Genomic DNA, 20,174 nt, shown 5'->3' with positions numbered 1-20,174 from the left:
TATTATAGTAAGGCCCTCTCTCAACTTGTCATTCAGAATCATGACACTGTCAAAGCAGCCATTCCTGTTCCAACCACTGATCCCATGCATAGCATAGTCCCCTGGCTGGAAACTATGATTAAATCGTTTGAAAATAACTCTCTCTCTCCTAAATGGAAAGATTCATTCCCAGTCCTTCTGGTGACCCGAACTGCTCTCAAGGTTGAGATGACAACAAAATGGATTCATGCCACGCAATGCAAGAGAGCGCCACCCCAAGGGGGAGATCAACTGGCTCCTGCTGAGTTACCTGCAAAACCCACAACCGCAGATGCCTCCAATTGATTGTCTTTGCTTATTTTTCTGATGTTGCTCTTACCTGACTGGGATCCTTGGTATAACCTGGTGGCCTCCAATAAGAATTGCATTTTGATACCCTTCTTTACGTGGTACATCTTTACGCACATAAGGTCAGCCACTCTGGCTGCTGGGTTTGCACACACATTCCTTTCCATTCTAAAGGTGGGATTCCCTTGAGGGCTTTACTTTCTAATGAATCTGACACTGCTGAATGGTGGTTGCATCAATGTCGTTCTGCTGGTGTCACTACTTTCCACATCCTTCCTGAAGTTGATAGGCGCCCCCTACACTTATGGAGACAACACCTGCCTCCAGTGTCATTCAGCTGGACACATTTGAAGGCTGGTTCCAGCCTCGCTACAATCTATCACGCACACCCCCATCTCTATTCCTCACCAATGTCACAACTATGACTGACCCTCTAGGAAGTACTTGCATTGAAAGCAAACATGCTTTAGGACGGCAAGCTGGGTTCAGTAAATGCATTCACTCCTTTCTACATCTGATTTCTGATCACTATGGATGACTGCACACTTATTCTCACTGTTCCGAACAGGACTACCATTAATTCATTTTTTACTACCTTTTGGATTGGTATCAAATGCGATCATGTGTTAGCTTTCAATTGCACTTATTTCATTTGTGCCAGAAGGCCTGCCCCTAGCTGCCTGCCTCCGGGACTGGAGCTGCTATTTAGGATACGTTGTCCCTTTCCTTTACAATTCTCACGCGTCACCTTTTAAGGCTTCGATGTCCCATAAAGGAGGACTCTTTTATTCCCTTTCAGCGCCTTCGAACTATCTTCTCCCCTCCCTATGCCACCCTTCAACTTGACGTTCAGGTTCAGAAGATTGGCAATCTCTTCTAGAGTGGTGGCAATGTCACTGCTTTGGCTTTTAACCTACTTAATGCAGAAATAGTGGCTGTCCAGACTGTGGCTCTCCAAAAATCACATGGCCCTCAACTACCTTTTGGTCAAAAAAGGGGGCACTTGTGCCCTTCCCAGCTCCGACTGTTGCACCTACATCCCTGACTCCAGTGACAACTTTACAAACATAGCCGCTCATATTCTCAATGACACTACCACATACTGGGATCTTTGGACTTGGATGGGTAGTTTGTTTGGCTCTTGGGCTTCTACACTCCTCCAGGTCATTGTAGTTCTCATTGTTGTTTTTGTTTTGTTCTCCCTCATCATTACTTTCCAAATACAATGCTACACCCATTTCGGGTCTACACTGATGCTGAATACCGATATTTCTTCCCAGCTTTACTTTTTTCTGTTTATGACATTCCCCCACCAGTGGATGATTTCATTGAGTCATGGAGTCATAGAGATGTACAGCATGGAAACAGACCTTTCAGTCTATCTTGCCCATGCCGACCAGTTATCCCAACCCAAGCGGCACGGTGAAGGAGCAAATGTAGGGGAATGGGTCTGGGGTGGGTTGCTCTTCGGAGGGTCGGTGTGGACCTGTTGGGCCGAAGGGCCCGTTTCCACACTAAGTAATCTGAGCTAGGCCCACCTGCCAGGACCCAGCCTATAGCTACACCCATCCAGATGCTTGTTAAATGTTGCAACTGTACCAGCCTCCACCACTTCCTCTGGCAGCTCATTCCACACACGTACCACCCTCTGCATAAAAATGTTGCCCCTTAGGTCTCTTTTATATTTTTCCCTCTTATTCTAAACCTATGCCTCTAGTTCTGGTCGCCCACACCCAGGTTAAATAGACTTTGTCTATTTAACCTATCCATGCCCATCATGATTTTATAAACCTCTATAAGGTCACCTCTCAGCCTCCAATGCTCAGGAAAAACAGCCCTAGCTTATTCAAACTCTCCTTATAGCTCAAATCCTCCAACTCTGGCAACTTCCTTGCAAATCTTTTTCTGAACCTTTTCAAGTTTCACAACATCTTTCCAACAGGAAGGAGACCAGAATTGCACACAGTATTCCAACAGTGGCCTAACCAATGTCCTGTACAGCCTCTACATGACCTCCCAACTCCTATATGTAATACTCTGACCAATAAAGGAAAGCATACCAAATGCCTTCTTCACTATCCTATCTACCTGAGACTCCTCATTCAAGGAGTTATGAACCTGCACTTCAGGTCTCTTTGTTCAGCAACACTCCATTAAGTGAATTAAAGTCCTGCTAAAATTTGCTTTCCCAAAATGAAAAACAACCCTCGACCACTAGCCTGTCTTCTACCTTTGAGCCACTTGTATTCCATGAGATCTAACCTTGATAATCAGTCTTCCATGGGGAACCTTGTCAAAAGCCTTACTGAAGTCCATATAGATCACATCTGCTCTGCCTTCATCAATCCTCTTTGTTATGACTTCAAACAACTCAATCAACTTTGTGAGACATGACTTCCCAAGCACAAAGCCATGTTGACTATCCCTAATCAGTCCTTGCCTTTCCAAATACATGTTCATCCTGTTCTTCAGGATTCCCTCCAACAACTTACCCACCACCAACATCACGTTCACTGGTCTTTAGTTCCCTGGTCTGTTCTTACCACCTTCCTTAAACAGTGGCACCATGTTAGCCAACCTCCAGTCTTCTAGCACCTCACCTGTGACCATCGATGATACAAATATCTCAGTAAAAGGCCGAGTAATCATTTCCCTAGCTTCCCAGAGTTCTCGGGTACACCTGATCAGGTCCTGGGGATTTATCCACTTTTACGCATTTCAAGACATCCAGCACTTCCTCCTCTGTAATATGGATATTTTTCAACATATCACTATATATTTCCCTACATTCTATATCTTCCATATCTTTTTCCACAGTAAATACTGATGCAAAATACTCATTTAGTATTGCTCCCATCTCCAGCAGCTCCACACAAAAGGTCACCTTGCTGATCTTCGAGGGATCCTATTCTCTCCGTAGTTATCCTTTTGTCCTTAATGTATTTGGCCTTTCCCAATTTGGGGCTTCAACTTTCAGATCCGGTCTATCCTTTTCTATCCACTATTTCAAAACTAATGAATTATCGTCACTGGCCCCAAAGTTCTCCTCCACTGACAACTCAGCCCTGTCTTATTTCCCAAGAATAGGTTAAGTTTTGCACCTTCTCTAGTAAGTACATCCATATGCTGAATCAGAAAATGTTCGTGCATACACTTAACAAATTCCTCTCCATCTAAATCCTTAACACTACGGCAGTCCCAGATATGTTTGCAAAGTTAAAATCACCTACCACAATCACCATATTATTCTTACAGATAACTGAGATCTCCTTACAAATTTGTTTCTCAATTTCCCTCTGACTATTCCTCTTGGTCCTGGTGACCTTTATTCTGACAGTTACCTGGATGACCCTGAATTCCCACCACCAGACAACTCCCCCGGTCTGGCTATGTCCCTCCTTTTGCCAATTCTTCTGAACTGCCCTCCAGATTCGGTGAAAAGAAAAAAAGGAAGGAATTGTGGGAGATTTGTTCTAACCAAAGCAACCATCTTGTTACATAGTAAAAGCCTGGAATCCATTTTAAACCTCATATTGGTGTCTACATGTTAAGTTTGTACATTCCCAGGCTCAATGAGGCAGCTGACCTTGCAGCTGTACTATCGCCTGATAGTGTACACTTACCCAGCATGGGAATGTTCTTCTTATACTAGAATTTATTGTAATACTAATACTTGCTTATCAGCTACTTACTCGCACTGTCTAGACACTACGTGCCCGGGGCTAGTGACTGGGCAATGTGCCTTGTTACTAATTATACTACAATTGACAGTTCGCATTTGGTCAGAGTGACTTGTGAGCATTAGGTTGACTTGTCTTTCCCTGTGAGCTCACGAATAAGCAGTCAATATTCAAGGATTGTGTGGCGTGATTCATTGTTCCTCTAAATTGGACCGGTATGAGCGGGTCACCCACTTCATAATTCATTTCATCCCCAACAGAGACCTATAGACAGGCCTTTTAGCCTAAATCAGTCCAAGCCGACCAAAGTGTCCATCAATGCTAACCCCATTTCCCTGCACTTGGCCCAATTCCTTCCCTATCCATGTATTTCTCCAAGTGCCAAACAAATATTGTTAATTACCCTGCCTCAAACACTTCTGCTGGCAGCTTATTCAAATGCATAACACTGTCTGCATAAAATGGTTGCCCATCAGGTTCCCTTTTATTCTTTCTCCTCTAACCTTAAACTGATGCCCTCTAGTCCTCGATTCCCCAATCCTGGGAAAAAGACTGAGTGCATTCACCCATTCCATGCCTCTTAAAGTCTTGTCCACATTTAAAAGGACCCCTTGTCAGTCTCCTACGCTCTAAAGAAAAAAACTCCAAGCTTGTCCAACCTTTCCCAATAACCAGAGGCACCGAGTCGAGGCAATATCTTTGTAAATTTCTTCTGCACTTTCCAGTTTAATAACATCCTTCCTATAACAAGGTAACCAAAACTCCAAGTGCAGCTATAAGCCTTCTTCATAGCCCTGTCTACCTGTGACTCCACTTGTGACCCTGAACTCCAAGGTCCTTCTGTTCCACTACACTCCTGAAGGTTCTACCATTCACCATGAAACTCCTACCTTGATTTGATTTTCCAAACTGCAAGACCTCACACTTATCTATATTCATATCCATTTGCCATTTCTCAGACCACTTCTCCAGTTGATAAGGTCTTGCTGCAATTTCTGAAAACTTTACTCGCTGTCCACGATACAGTCTTTTTTTTTAGTGGCATCAGCAAATTTACTAATTATGCCCTGTACTTTCTCACCAAATCGTTGATATAGATAACAAACAGCAATGAGCCTCCAGTTGGACAAACATCTTTCCAATATTACCCTCTGCTTTGTACCATCAAGCCAATTGTGCATCCAATTTGTCAGCTCCCCTGGATTCCACACGATCTAACCTTCCAGAGAAGCCGACCATGTGGAACCTTATCAAAATGTTCAGTTGAAGGCATTTACTGTACTTTTAAGAGAAAGTGAAAGCTTGCAAGCACCTGCCATGTAACTGACCAGCAGTCACAGAGTGTACTGGAAAATTGAAAAATTTAACTTTTGGCTGTAACCTAAATATCTCAGATAGTTTCACAACAAAGGGCGGCACGGTGGCACAGTGGTTTGCACTGCTGCCTCACAGCGCCAGAGACCCGGGTTCATTTCCCACCTCAGGCAACTGTCTGTCTGGAGTTTGCACATTCTCCCCATGTCTGTGTGGGTTTCCTACGGGTGCTCCAGTTTCCTCCCACAATCCAAAAATGTGCAGGTTAGGTAAATTGGCCACGCTAAATTGTCCATAGTGTTAGGTGAAGGGGTCTGGATGGGTTGCTCTTCGGGGGTTCAGTTTGGACTTGTTGGCCCGAAGGGCCTGTTTCCATACTGTAAGTAAACTAATCTAATCTAATACAAATCTAACCAGTTTAAATTATGCTCCAAGCTACTCAAACCCAACCGAATTTGACTTTCACTGTTTTGACAACATCAAACTAAAGAGACAATCCACTATTTGGGGCCATTGTTAGACTAACTGCCTGAAAACAATAGAGTTGTTTATTGAATCATTATATTATTAGAGTTGGAGGTAGATAACAAACTTTTAAAAGAAATGAGGCTTAGAATTGTAAATAGTTGCTGTTTAGCGTTCATTGTTCGAGTTAAAGAATAAAACTGATATTTTTCATTAAAGTGGAATTTAGGTAGTTCTCGGTCAATCATACTTTATAAGAACAATAGGTGAAGTTGAAAATGTGTATAGGGTATAAGCAGGCAGGAAGGAGTTAAGTTCTGAGTTTTATGAAACAAGACATTCAGCTGAGCATGACTCAGATCAGATTAGAACTTGCAGTTAATAATGGGGTATGCAGACAAGGGTAATGGGTTAACAAGGTGGAAAAGCAGTCATTACATAGAGCAATTTAATAATATTGGAAGCATTCAGTATGTGAAGTCAGATTAAATAAGGTGAAAAGTATTCATTATGTGAAGTCAGATATTCATTGTGGCTTAATCTTGACACTTGATGATTGTAACAGTCACCCGATTAATATGTATGTTGCCTTATCTAGATGCTCCTCCTGGTAAAATTAATATATAGTTCATTGGAAAACCGCTGTTCCAGAGAACATCATGAATTCACGTCCCTGTACACAAGGGTGATTGTTCTCTCTCCCTCCAGGGCCCAGCATAAAGATGAAGGAGGTAAAACTATACTGTCTCTCTGAGCGTTATGCTTCGACTGAGGGGGAAACGGGATGAAAAGGTGAAATTGCTTATGTATTTGGTTTAACTAGCAGATGGGTTTACCACTGCAATGTAACAAAAGTCCTTACTGAAATCTATACAGACTACCTCTACTCTCCTGCCCTAATCAATCTTCCTGGTCACTTCAAAGAACTCTACCAAATTTGTGAGACATGAGCGACCATACACAAAGACATGCTGACTACTTCTCATCAAACCCGGTCTATCCAAATGCATGTATATCTTATTCCTCAGAACCTTCTCAAGTAAATTAGCCAGAGATGTTAGGCTTACCGGTCTATAGTTTCCAAGCTTTTCTTTGCACGCCTTCTTGAATTAGGGCTGCAACATTCACTACTGTCCAGTCTTCCGGAACCTCACCTGTGGCTAACGATGATACAAAAATATTAGCCAGGGGCTCCCCAATTTCTTCTCACATTTCTTGCAGTGCTTTTGGATATATCTGGTCAGGACCAGGAGATTTATCCACCTTCATGCATTCTAATACATCCAACACCTCCTCAACTGTGTTATTGACTGTCCAAGATATCACTAAAAACTTCCCCAGGTCTTCATTCTTTCTCCGTGGCAAACAGATGAGAAATATTCATTGAAAACCTCATCCATTTCCTGCAGTTCTTCACATACGTGCCCACTTTGGTCCTTGAGGAACCCTATTCTCGCTCTGCTTATGCTTTTTCCTTTAATATACTTCAAGTACATCTTTGGATTCACCCTAATCTTCTCAACCAAGGCTATCTTGTGCCCCTTTTTCACATTCCTGATTGCTTTCTTCAGTAAACTGTATTATTCCCAATATACATCTGGAGATTCCCTTAATCCCAGCTGCCTGTACCTGAGCCATACCTCTTCATTTTCATGGTCAGAGCCTCAATATATCTTATCATCCAGGGATCCCTATTCCTGCCAATCTTGCTCTTCACCTTCACAGGAACACCTAGACATTAAAACTCTACGTATCTCATTTTTAAAGGCCTTCCACTTGCCAGAGGTCCCTTGGCATCATGGTAGCCCACAAACCCACTAACACACTAAAACAGCAGCTTATGAACTTAAAAGACCCTAGACAGACAACAAGTAAAACAAATGTCACTTACAAAATACCATGCAAGAACTGTGACAAACACTACATTGGACAAACAGGCAGAAAACTAGCCACCAGGATACATGAACATCAACTAGCCACAAAAAGACATGACCCATGGTCACTAGTATCTTCACATACAGCTGAGGAAGGACATCACTTCTACTGAGACAACACTTTCATCCTAGGACAAGCCAAACAGAGACACACACGAGAATTCCTCGAAGCACACTTTCCACCTGGAACTCTTATCAACAAACACATCAACTTGGATCCCGTTTACCACCCCCGCGAAAAAGAACAGGAAATGACATCACCACCCCAAGGAAACATAAATACAAATAAAAAGCAGGCAATACCACCAGTGCTTCACCAGAGGCTCATTAATGATGTTACTGAGTTATAGTAATAGCAAACATATCCAGAACCTCAACCTGACCGACAAATCTACTCAAAACTCGCTAAGAGGTCCCTTTGCCTGCCAACAAATTACTCTAATCAACTCTTGCAAGCTCCTGTCTAATTCTGTCAAAATTTGCCTTGCCCAATTAAGAATTTGAACCCGTGGACCAGTTTTATCCCTCTCCATAGTAATTTTAAAATAGAACAACGGCCACTGGTCCCAAAGTGCTCCCCCATTCATCTGCACTATCCATCTGTACCTACCCTTATTAGCTCGTAGCACCAGGAGTAGTCCAGATATTACTACCCTAGAGGATCTGCTTTACAAATTCCTGCTGAACTTACTATATTTACCCTTCAGAATCTCATCCTTTTCCCTTCCCATTTCATTAGTTCCAATGTGTACTACCTCCTGCTGGTCCCGTTCCCCTTTGATAACATCTTGCACAATCTCCAAGATATCCTTGATCCTCACACCAGGGAGGCAACACACCATTCTGATTGCTCGCAGTCGGCCACAGAAATGCCTGTTTGTGCCTCTGACCAGAGAGTCCTCTATCACAATCGATCGCTTGTGTACCTCGCATTAGAGATTGTCTCAGTACCAGAAACTTGGCTGTTCGTGCTAAATTCCCGAGAGTGCATTACCCACTATATTTTCCAAAACAGCATACTTGTTTGAGAGGGGACAGACACAGGAGAATCCTGCCTTCCTCTGCTAGAAGTAGCCCATCTACCTGACTGTATCTGCAGTTATTCTCCCTTCCTCTAAGTGCCATCCATCATACCCATCCAGCTCCTGTAAATTCCTCATTGCCTCTCACTGCTGCTCCAACCGATCCATGTGATCTGATAGGATTCACAACCCAAACACACTTACTGCAGACGTAATTATCAGTCTGCAGTACCTTAACAATCTACTGACCCCCTTTGTGCCCTTCTTGCCTGCTCCACTGTTGGATCACAAGACCATAAGAAATAGAAACACCACAAGGCCATTCAGCTCTTGGAGCCTGCTCTGCTATTCCTCAAGTAGATTTTTCTGGCCTTTCCATATAACTATAAATTCTCTGTGGAGCTTGGACGTTCTCCCAGTGTCTGCGTGGGCTTCCTCTGGGTGCTCAGGTTTCCTCCTACATTCCAAAGATGTGCAGGTTAAGTGGATTGGCCATGCTAAGTGCCCGTAGTGTCCAGGGATGTATAGGCGAGGTGGATTAGATTAGATACTCTACAGTGTGGAAACAGGCTCTTTGGTCGAACCAGTCCACACTGACCATCTGAGGAGCAACCCACCCAGACCCATCTCTCTCCGACCAATGCACCCAATACCAGGGGCAATTCAGCATGGCCGATTCACCTGACCTACACATCTTTGGACTGTGGGAGAAAACCGGAGCACCTGGGAGGGCGGTGAGGGTGCGGTCAGGGTGGAATGCTCTTCGAAGCGTCAGTGTGGACCCGTGCGGCCAAACAGTTTTATGAAACAGGTTGTCATAGCAGGTGACTTTAAATTCCCCAATATTGCCTGGGACTCCCTTAGAGTAAGAGGCTGACACAGAGCAGAATTTGCTAAGTGCATTCAAGGGGTTTCTTGAAACAGCATGGGGATAGTTCAACTGAAAGAGAGGCTATACTGGACCTTGTATTGGCTAATAAACCTGGCCAGGTAATTGACATTTCAGTCACAGAGTATTTTGGAAACAAGGAACATAACTCCTGATGTCTGAAGTTTGCTATGATTAAGGATAAGTCAGGATTTGTAGGAATGTATTAAATTGGGAGCAGGCAATTTATGTCGGTATCAGGCATGACTAGGGTGCGTTAATTGGAAGGAGCAATTAGGCAAGTCAACATTTCACATGTGGGAGTTGTTTAAAGATCTGATCAGAGTTCAGGACTGGTATGTTCCAGTAAGGAGAGAGGACAAGGATGGCAAGGTGACAAGGGAGGTTGTGAATTTAGCCAAAAGGAAAGAAAAAAGCATACGTAAGGTTTAGGAATCTAAAATTGGACACGGCCCCTTACAAAAAATAAAGAAAGCAGGGAAAGTCTCAAGCAGAGAGTTAGGAGAGCAAGAAGGGGCCAGGAAATGACCCTGGCAAATAGTGTTAAGGAGAATCCCAAGTTATTCTATACATACATTAAAAAACAAGAGGATAACAGGGGAGAAGGTAGTAAAGGTAGGATCATACAAGGATAAAGGAGGGAACTTACGTTTGGAGGCAGAGGATGTGGGCAAGATCTAAAATGAGTATTTTGTGTCCACATTCACATGGGAGAAGATATGGAGGTAGTGAGATTTGTGTGTAGTACGCTTATATGCTGGAGCATTTTGAGATCAAGAAAGACGTGGTGTTGGGTCTCATGAGAGCAGAAAGATGGATAAGTCCCTAGGGCCCAATGGTATCTTCACAAGGTTATTGACAGAGGCAAGACAGGAGATTGCTGGCACCTTGCCCAAGATTTTTGCATCCTCATTAGCCACTGGTGACATCCCAGAGGACTGGCCAGGAGATAATATTCTTTCTCTTTTCAAGAAGGGAAATAGGAATATTCCAGGCAACTACGGACCAGTAACCCTCACATTGGTGGTTGGGAAGCTACTGGAGAGAATTTTTAGGAATACAGGATGGAATTGAACCCAGGTTACTAGTGCTGAGAGGCAGCAGTGCTAACCACTGTGCTGTCTTTGGCTCATCCAGAAGACTAAGATGCATTTAAGGTGAGAGAGGGACAGTTCAAAGTAGATGCGAGTTTTAAAACATAGAGTGGTAGAAGTCTGGAATGCACTGCCAGGAATGGTGGTGAAAGCGGATTTGATTGGTGCACTTAAGGCAGATGGAGCTTAAATCTGGATAAGTGTGAAGTACTGCAATTGTGAGATCACATGTTAGGCAAAAGTGCACAGTTAATGGCAGGACCCTAAACAGCATTGCTATACGGAAGGATCTTGGGATTCAGGTCCAAGCCCCCCTGAAAGTAGCCATGTAAGTCGACAGGGTGGTAAAGAAGGAATATGGCATGCTTGCCTTTATTGGTTGGGGAATTCAGTACAAGGAGCAGGATGCATTGAATCAAAGAATCCCTACAGTGTGGAAACAGGCCATTTGGCCAAACAAGTCCACATTGACCCTCCGAACAGTATCCTACCCACACCCATTCTCCTACCCTATTACTTTACATTTCCACTGACCAATGCACCTAACCGACACGTCCTTGAAAATTATGCACAATTTTAACATGGCCAATTCACCTAACTTGCACATCTTTCTGCAATTTTGCATATCAATCTGCAATTTGAAAGGGAGAGGGTACAATTGGTAGTGACAATATTTCAGTTAAATAAAGGGAACTATGGAGCTATGAGGGAGGAGCTGGCCAAAGTTCAATGGTGCAATACCTTAGCAGGGATGACAGTGGAGAAACAATGGCAGATATTTCTGTGTATAATGCAGAAGATGCAGGATCAGTTCATTCCAAAAAGGAAGAAAGATCCTACGAGCAGGCAGGGATGGCCGTGGCTGACGAGGGAAGTTAAGATACATATAAAGTCAAAAGAGAAAATGTATAACATAGCAAAGATTAGTGGGAAAACAGAGGACTGGGAAACTTTTGAAGAACAGAGGGTTACTAAGAAGGAAATACGCAGAGAAAAAAAATGAGGTATGAAGGTAAACTGGCCAAAAATATAAAGGGGGATAGTAAAACTTTTTTAGGTATGTGAAAGGCGAAAAAATGGTTAAGACTAAAATTGGACCCTTGAAGACAGAAACAGGGGAATATATTACGGGGAACAAAGAAATGGCAGAAGAGTTGAATTGGTACTTTAGATCTGTGTTCACTGGGGAAGACACAAGCAATCTCCCAGAGGTAACAGCGGCTGAAGGATCTGAACTGAAGGGAATTTATATTTGCCAGGGATTGGTGTTTGAGAGACTGTTAGGTCTGAAGGCTGATAAGTCCCCAGGGCCTGATGGTCTACATCCCAGGGTACTGAAGGAGGTGGCTCGAGAAATCGGGAATACGTTGGTGATTGTTTTCCAGAGATTGATAGATTCAGGATCAGTTCCTGCGGATTGGAGGGTGGCTAATGCTGTATCACTTTTTAAGAAAGGAGCGAGAGAGAAAGCAGGAAATTATAGACCAGTTAGTCTGACCTCAGTGGTGGGAAAAATGCTGGAGTCAATTATAAATGATGAAATTACGACACATCTGGATAGCAGTAACAGGATAAGTCAGAGTCGGCATGGATTTATGAAGGGGAAATCATGCTTGACTAATCTTCTGGAATTTCTTGAGGATGTAGCTCTGAAGATGAACAAGGGAAATCCAGTGGATGTAGATTAGGTTAGACTTACAGTGTGGAAACAGGCCCTTCGGCCCAACAAGTCCACACCGACCCGCCGAAGCGCAAACCACCCATACCCCTACATTTACCCCATTACCTAACACTACGGGCAATTTAGCATGGCCAATTCACCTGATGTAGTGTACCTGGACTTTCAGAAAGCCTTTGGATAAAGTCCCACATAGGAGGTTAGTGAGCAAAATTAGGGTGCATGGTATTGGGGGCAAACTACTGACTTGGATTGAAAATTGGTTGGCTGACAGGCAACAAAGAGTAGTGATAAACGGCTCCCTTTCGGAATGGCAGGCAGTGACCAGTGGGATACCACAGGGATCAGTGCTGGGACTGCAGCTTTTTACAATATATATTAATGATATAGAAAATGGTATTAATAGTAACATTAGCAAATTTGCTGATGATACAAAGCTGGGTGGTAGAGTGAAATGTGAGGAGAATGTTAGGAGATTAAGGGTGACCTGGACAGGTTAGGTGAGTGGACAGATGCATGGCAGACACAGTTTAATGTGGATAAATGTATGGTTATCCATTTTGGTGACAAGAATAGGAAGTCAAAATTACTACCTAAATGGAGTCAAGTTAGGTAAAGGGGCAGTACAAAGAGATCTGGGTGTTCTTGTACACCAGTCAATGAAGGTAAACATGCAGGCACAGCAGGTAGTGAAGAAAGCTAATAGCATGCTGGCCTTCATAACAAGAGGGATAGAACATAGAAAAATACAGCGCAGTACAGGCCCTTCGGCCCTCGATGTTGCGGCGACCAAAGCCTACCTAACCTACACTAGCCCAATAACCTCCATATGCTTATCCAATGCCCGCTTAAATGACCATAAAGAGGGAGAGTCCACCACTGCTACTGGCAGGGCATTCCATAAATTAAGTATAGAAGCAAAGAGGTTCTTCTGTAGCTGTTACAGGGCCCTGGTGAGACCGCACCTGGAATATTGTGTGCAGTTGTAGTCTCCAAATTTGAGGAAAGACTTTCTGGCTATTGAGGGAGTGCAGCGTAGGTTCACGAGGTCAATTCCTGGAATGGCGGGACTACCTTACGTTGAAAGACTGGAGCGACTGGGCTTGTATACCCTTGCTGAGAGGGGATCTGATTGAGACGTATAAGATTACTAAGGATTGGACACTCTTGAGGCAGGAAACATGTTTCCGCTGATGGGTGAATCCCGAACCAGAGAACACAGCTTAAAAATAAGGGGTAGACCATTTAGGACAGAGATGAGGAGAAACTTTTTCACCCACAGTGTGGTGGGTGTGTGGAATGCTCTAGCACAGAGGCAGTAGAGGCCCAGTCTCTGGATTCATTTAAGAAAGAGTTGGATAGAGCTCTCAAGGATAGTGGAATCAAGGACTAAGGCAGGAACAGGATACTGATTGAGGATGATCAACCATGATCATAACAAATGGTGGTGGAGGCTCGAAGGGCAGAATGGCGTACTCCTGCACCTGTTGTCTATTGTACTATAGGAGGAAACTGGAGCACCATGACGAAACCCATGCAGACACAGAGAGAACATGCAAACTCTACACAGAATTGTACAGCATGGAAACTGACCTTTCAGTCCAACTCATCCGTGCCAACCAGTTATCCTAACCTAATCTAGTCCCATTTTCCAGCACTTAGCCCATATCCTATCTTTCTAAACCCTTCCTATTCATCTACCCATCCAGATGCCTTTTAAATGCTGTAATTGTACCAGCCTTCACCACATCCTCCAACAGCTCATTCCATACAGGCACCACCCTTGACATGAAAAAGCTGGCCCTGAGGTCCTTTTCATATCCTTCCCCTCTTGAGAAAGTCTATAGCCTTAAAACTTGTCCTTAAAAAATTAGACTAAAAGGTAATACTGAATTATAGAACACATTTGCTGCACACTAGAAAATAAGCTGATGGGCAGGGAGGCATCAGGCCACAAAAACGGGAGGACCCAGGTTATGGAACATAGAACAACACAGCGCAGAACAGGCCCTTCGGCGCTCTATGTTGCGTCGACCTGCGAACTATTCTCAGCCTGTTCCCCCTACACTATCCCAAAATCATCTATGTGCTTATCTAAGGATTGATTAAATCTCCCTTATGTGGCTGAGTTGACTACATTAGCAGGTGGGGCATTCTACGCCCTTACCACTCTCTGCGGAAAGAACCTGCCTCTGACATCGGTCTTAAATCTATCACCCCTCAATTTGTAGTTATGACCCCTCGTACAAGATGATGTCATCATCCTATGAAAAAGACATTCACTGTCTACCCGAGCTAATCCTCTGATCATCTTGTACGTCTCTATCAAATCCCCTCTTAGCCTTCTTCTTGCCAATGAGAACAGGTTCAAGTCTCTCAGCCTTTCCTCATAAGACCTTCCCTCCAGACCAGGCAACGTCCTGGTAAATCTCCTCTGTACCTTTTCCAGTGCTTCCACATCCTTCCCAGAATATGAGGACCAGAACTGTACACAATATTCCAAACGTGGTCGCACCAGGGTTTTGTATAGTTATGCTGAAGATATAAACATCTGTTCTCATCAAGTGAGAACAGCATACTCTAAGGCAATTAAGAACATTTACCTTAAAATCAATAAATCTGTGTAAATAGGACACCGAGTAATAATATTCACGGCTGTTCCCTTGTGAAATTAATGACAATGTATGATTGTGACCTCGAAACAAAACTCTGTATCATCAAAAGCCTTGTAATTAATGGTCAGGTCAATTATAATGGATTCTTATTACCCTTTCAAGCTAGCAGATGCAGAGGGAAAAACATTTTTCCGTTACAAGTCCCTGACTTGAGGGTTCAAAAGGACACCAGAGAGCGAGAGAGAGCGAGAGAGAGCGAGAGAGTGTCTGTGGGGTCAATTTGTACTTGCAGAATTACATTTTACTTTGCACAAATACTGCATGAATCCATCAAAGACTCTGAAAATCCATATTTTAGATTAGAATCAATCTGACCATTGTGGCACAGACAGTCTCACACAGGGCAACTCACAGCTTCAATGCGTTATCTGGGCCAACATGACACCAATTGTTAAAGTTCACTTGAGAATGTAACTTGTAAAAATGTTTTGCGATTTACATATGAAAGAACTGAAACTAACATGGTCATTCTAAAAGATGAGATTTTAATGAACAATCCAGGTCTTTTTCAATATATAATTTCAGTTACATCACACTGTAAACTTTTGCTATAAATTCTAAGTCTTACAATCTTATAATCCACAACCATCTGATGAAAGAGCAGTGCTCCGAAAGCCAGTGCTTCCAAATAAACTTGTTGGACTATAATTTGGTGTTGTATGATTTTTAACTTAATTAAGAACATGCAGGGTTTTTGTAAACTTTTTGTATCAAAGAACCCTGTTTGTGATAGAAAGGGAGAGCAGCCTGCGAGGTCTCTTGAAAAACTGGTGCCGTACTCTCCTAGGTTTTTAGAACCGAGTTAGCTTGACTTATAGGTATCAAGCGTTACGTTGTAACAGTGATGCTATTGGTAAATAAAGGGGATGACTAAAATTAATCCAAACTGCAAGAGATTTTTATTCCAGACTACCAAAGAGTATGATCTCAGGAACGAATGTGGATGAGAGGCACACAGGTCTGAGTCCACAAGGGATCTCTGGGCCGTCTCAAACCTGTACTCTAATACTCCCACGCTAAACCTATGCCCTCTAGTTCTGGATTCCCCCAATGCAGGGAAAAAAAATTGTCTCTTTATCCTACCCATGCCCCTCATGATTTTACAAACCTCTATAAGGTCACCCATCAGCCTTTGACGCTTCAGAGAATACAGCCTCAGCCTACTTAGCCTCTCCCTGTAGCTTAAATCTTTCTGTGATGTTAAAGGGTTAAGTTGTTCTACTGACATGTTCAAAATTGGATGTCCTGGGGGATATGCTTTTCTGTCTTGCAGGCAGAATGTACACCTCTATCAAGTCACCTCTTATTCTTCTTCGCACCAATGAGAAAAGCCCTAGCTCCCTCAACTTTTCTTCAGAAGACATGTCCCCCAATCCAGGCAGAATCCTTGTAAATCTGCATCTTCTCTAAAGCTTACACATCCTTCCTATAACCAGGTGATCCCAACTGAACACAATATTCCAAATGTGGTCTAACCAGGGTTCTATAGAGCTGCTGCACAACATTGTGGCTCTTAAACTCAATTCCCTGCTAATGGAAGCCAACACACTATACACCTTCTTAACCATCCTATCAACTAGGGTGGCAACTTTGAGGGATCTGTGAAAATGGACCCAAAGATCCCTCTGTTCTTCCACACTGCCAAGAGTCCTGCTTTCACCCAGCATTCCCTACACCTACCAGCCTTTCCTTTCACTCAAACAGGAATATACAGTCTCTGCACTCTTGTTAACCCATTTCTGAAGGCTTCCCATTTTCCAGCTGTCCTTTGCTCCCAATCAACTTTTGAAAGTTCTTCCCTAACACCATCAAAATTAGCCTTCCTCCAATTTAAAACTTCAACTTTTAGATCTGGTATATCCTTTTCCTTCACTATTTTAAAAATAATAGAATTATGGAAACTGGCCTCAAAGTACTTCCCCACTAACACCACAGTCAACTGCCGCCCTGCCTCATTTCCCAACAGCAGGTCATGTTTTGCACCTTTTCTATAGGAATATCCACATACTGAATCAGAAAATTTTCTTGTACACACTTAACTTTCTCTCCATCTAAACCTTAACACAATGGCAGTCCCAGTCTATGTTTGGAAAATTAAAATCGCCTACCATAAACACCCTGTTATTGACTTGGAGGTACCAGTGTTGGACTGGCATGGACAAAGTTAGAAATCACACAACACCACATTATAGTCCAAAAGGTTTATTTGGAAGCATTAGCTTTTGCTTCCAAAGCTAGTGCTTCCAAATAAACCTGCTGGACTCTAACTTGTTGTTGTAAGATTTTTAACTTCACCTACTATTCACAAAGATATTTGAAATCTCCTTACAAATTTGTTTCTCAATTTTCCGCTGACTATTAGGGGGTCTATAATACATTCCCAATAAGGTGATCACCCCTTTCTTTTTTCTGAGTTCCACCCAAATAACTTCCCTGGATGTGCTCCCAGGAATATCTTCCCTAAGTACAGCTGTAATGCTATCCCTTATCAAAAGCGCCCCATCCTCTCTCACCACTCTTTCTATCCTTCTTAAAGTATTTGTATCCTGGAACATTAAGCTGCCAGTCCTGTCCATCCCTGAGCCATGTTTCTGTTGAGAATGCATATAGGGTATAAGCAGGTAGGAAAAGAGTTAAGTTCTGAGTTTTGTGAAAGAAGAGGTTCAGTTGAACATGAATCAGATCAAATAAGAACTTACAGTTAACAATGGAGTGCTGGAGGCAAGGGTAATGGATTAAAAAGGTAGGAAAGCATTAATTATGTAGAGGTAAAAAATGAGGTCTGCAGATGCTGGAGATCACAGTTGAAAATGTGTTGCTAGTTAAAGCACAGCAGGTTAGGCAGCATCCAAGGAATAGGAAATTCGACGTTTCGGGCATAAGCCCTTCATCAGGAATGAGCATTCATTATGTAAAGCCAGTTAAGGTTAAGAACATTCATTGTGTAACAACAGATGGCTTAATCTTTACTATTGACACTCAATGACTGTAATGGTCTCCCCAATTAAAATGTATGTTGCCTTATATAGTCATTTACAGGGAGGTAATTCATTAAGAAACTACTGTTTGAGAGAGAAAACCGTGAACTCATGTCTCTATGCACATGGGCGATCGTTCCGTCTCCCTTCAGGGCCTGAAATAAAGATGAAGGAGGTAAAACTACTTTGTGTCTCTGACCTTTTTGCTTTGACTGAGGGGGGAGTGGGACAACACTAATTGCTAGGATATCCCAGTCCCATGTGCCATGAGTTCATCTGCCTTCCCAGTTAGGCCTCTTGCATATAAGTAAATGCAGTTTAATTTATCAGTCCGACCTTCTTCTTTGCCTCGACTGTTTGACTCGCTCACTTTCTCACTGTATCGGTCTCAGATTAATCTCTTTCTTCACTATTTCACTGGGTCTCATTCCTCCCCCACCTCCCCCCTGGTTTAAATCCTCCTGGGCAGCTTGAGCAAATCTCCCTGCTCGTATCTTAGTCCCCTTCCAATTCATGTGCAATCCATCCTTCTTGTACAGGTCACTTCTACCCCACATGAGAGATTCCAATAATCCAAAGATGTGAACCTTTCTCCCAGGCACCAGCTCCTCAGCCATGCACTCATCTGCTCTATCCTCCTATTCCTAACCTCACTAGCTCTTAGCACTGTCACCATAGGCTGCAATCGAACTCTGGTCCCTGGTACTGTGAGGCAGCAGTGCTAACCATTAAGCTACTATGCCACCATGTTGCAACTTTATAAGACTTTGGTTAGGCCACATAGAGTATTGCATTCAATTACGGTTGCCACATGACAAACAGGAATGTGGAGGCTTTGGAGAAGGTGCAATACAAGTAAAAATTTACCTGCTTGGCTGCTTTTCTGAAAAATGGTTACACCCAAAATGTCGACTTCTCTACTTCCTGATGCTGCCTGGCTTGCTGTGATCTTCCAGCCTCCTGCCTGTCTACTTTGGATTCCAGCATCTGCAGCATTTTTGTTTCTGAAACATTGATCAGGGTCACCTTGTCAGTTCAGCCAGCTAAAGGCAACAATATTTCTTACTCAGCTTTCTACTCTGTGATTCCAGAAGCCAGTGTATCACATTAACAGGAAGATTTAGAAACTCCCTGCTTATCACTCAGAACACAAAAAAAAGTTCAATCCTAGTTCCAGCCTGATAGGATCCTCCCTCTGCCTAAATTACCACTCAACGATCATTCTGCTTGAACATAGATTCTGCTCTAAACTTACCAAAATCAATTCCCAATTACTGACCTCATTAATATCCAACTTCTGCTGTCTATTTTGGATTCCAGCATCTGCAGCTTTTTTGTCTCTTACCAGACTGTTTAAACACTTTTCCAGAAGGTCACTGCATTTATCAGGTCAAGACTCAACCTGTAATGAGCCTCCATGCATGGCCTCACAAACAAACAAAACCTGCTTTGCCTGTTCCTTTGCTTTTACCACACCTTATCCCAAAGTCAACAAGTCATTTCCAGCTCACAATTAGAATCATAGAATCCCTACAGTGTGGAAACAGGCCCTTCAGACCAGCATGTCTACATCAACCCTCGAAGAGTATCCCAACAGACCCATTCTCCTATTACAGGTGTGCCACAAGGATCTGTTTTGGGACCACTGCTGTTTGTCATTTTTATAAATGACTTAGACTCTGGCATAGGTGAATGGATTAGTAAATTTGCAGACGACACTAAAGTCAGTGGAGTAGTGGACAGTTTGGAAGAATGTTACAGGTTGCAGAATTGGGCTGAGAGGTGGCAAATGGAGTTCAATGCTAAATGTGAGGTGTTGCACTTTGGGAAGAATAACAGCAAGGCAAAGTACTGGGTCAATGGAAAGATTCTTGGTAGTGTGAATGTGCAGAGGGATCCTGGAGTCCATGTGCATAGATCCCTGAAAGTTGCCACCCAGGTGGATAGTGCTGTTAAGGAGGTATACGATGTGTTAGGTTTCATTTGTAGAGGGATTGATTTCCGGAACCGCAATTTCATGCTGCAACTATATAAAACACTGGTGTGGCCACACTTGGAATACTGTATACAGTTCTGGTCGCCCCATTACAGGAAGGATGTGGAAGCATTGGAAAAGGT

At 43.0% G+C, this 20,174-nt stretch overlaps 1 protein-coding gene across 1 annotated transcript in view; it reads right to left on the bottom strand.

Annotated features, from left to right (window-relative positions):
* LOC132833543 (NACHT, LRR and PYD domains-containing protein 3-like) overlaps positions 1-18,959 on the bottom strand; it is a 101,815-nt gene extending 82,856 nt beyond the window's left edge. Inside the window, exon 1 of the mRNA XM_060851905.1 lies at positions 18,924-18,959. The gene's annotated coding sequence lies outside the window, so the exon portion shown is untranslated. The remainder of the gene's footprint in view (positions 1-18,923) is intronic.
* Between the last annotated feature and the right edge of the window lie 1,215 nt (positions 18,960-20,174).

This window comes from Hemiscyllium ocellatum, chromosome 37 (assembly GCF_020745735.1).
Source record: "Hemiscyllium ocellatum isolate sHemOce1 chromosome 37, sHemOce1.pat.X.cur, whole genome shotgun sequence".
In the NCBI taxonomy this organism is placed as follows: Eukaryota; Metazoa; Chordata; class Chondrichthyes; order Orectolobiformes; family Hemiscylliidae; genus Hemiscyllium; species Hemiscyllium ocellatum.
This window is presented reverse-complemented; position numbering and strand designations above follow the sequence as displayed.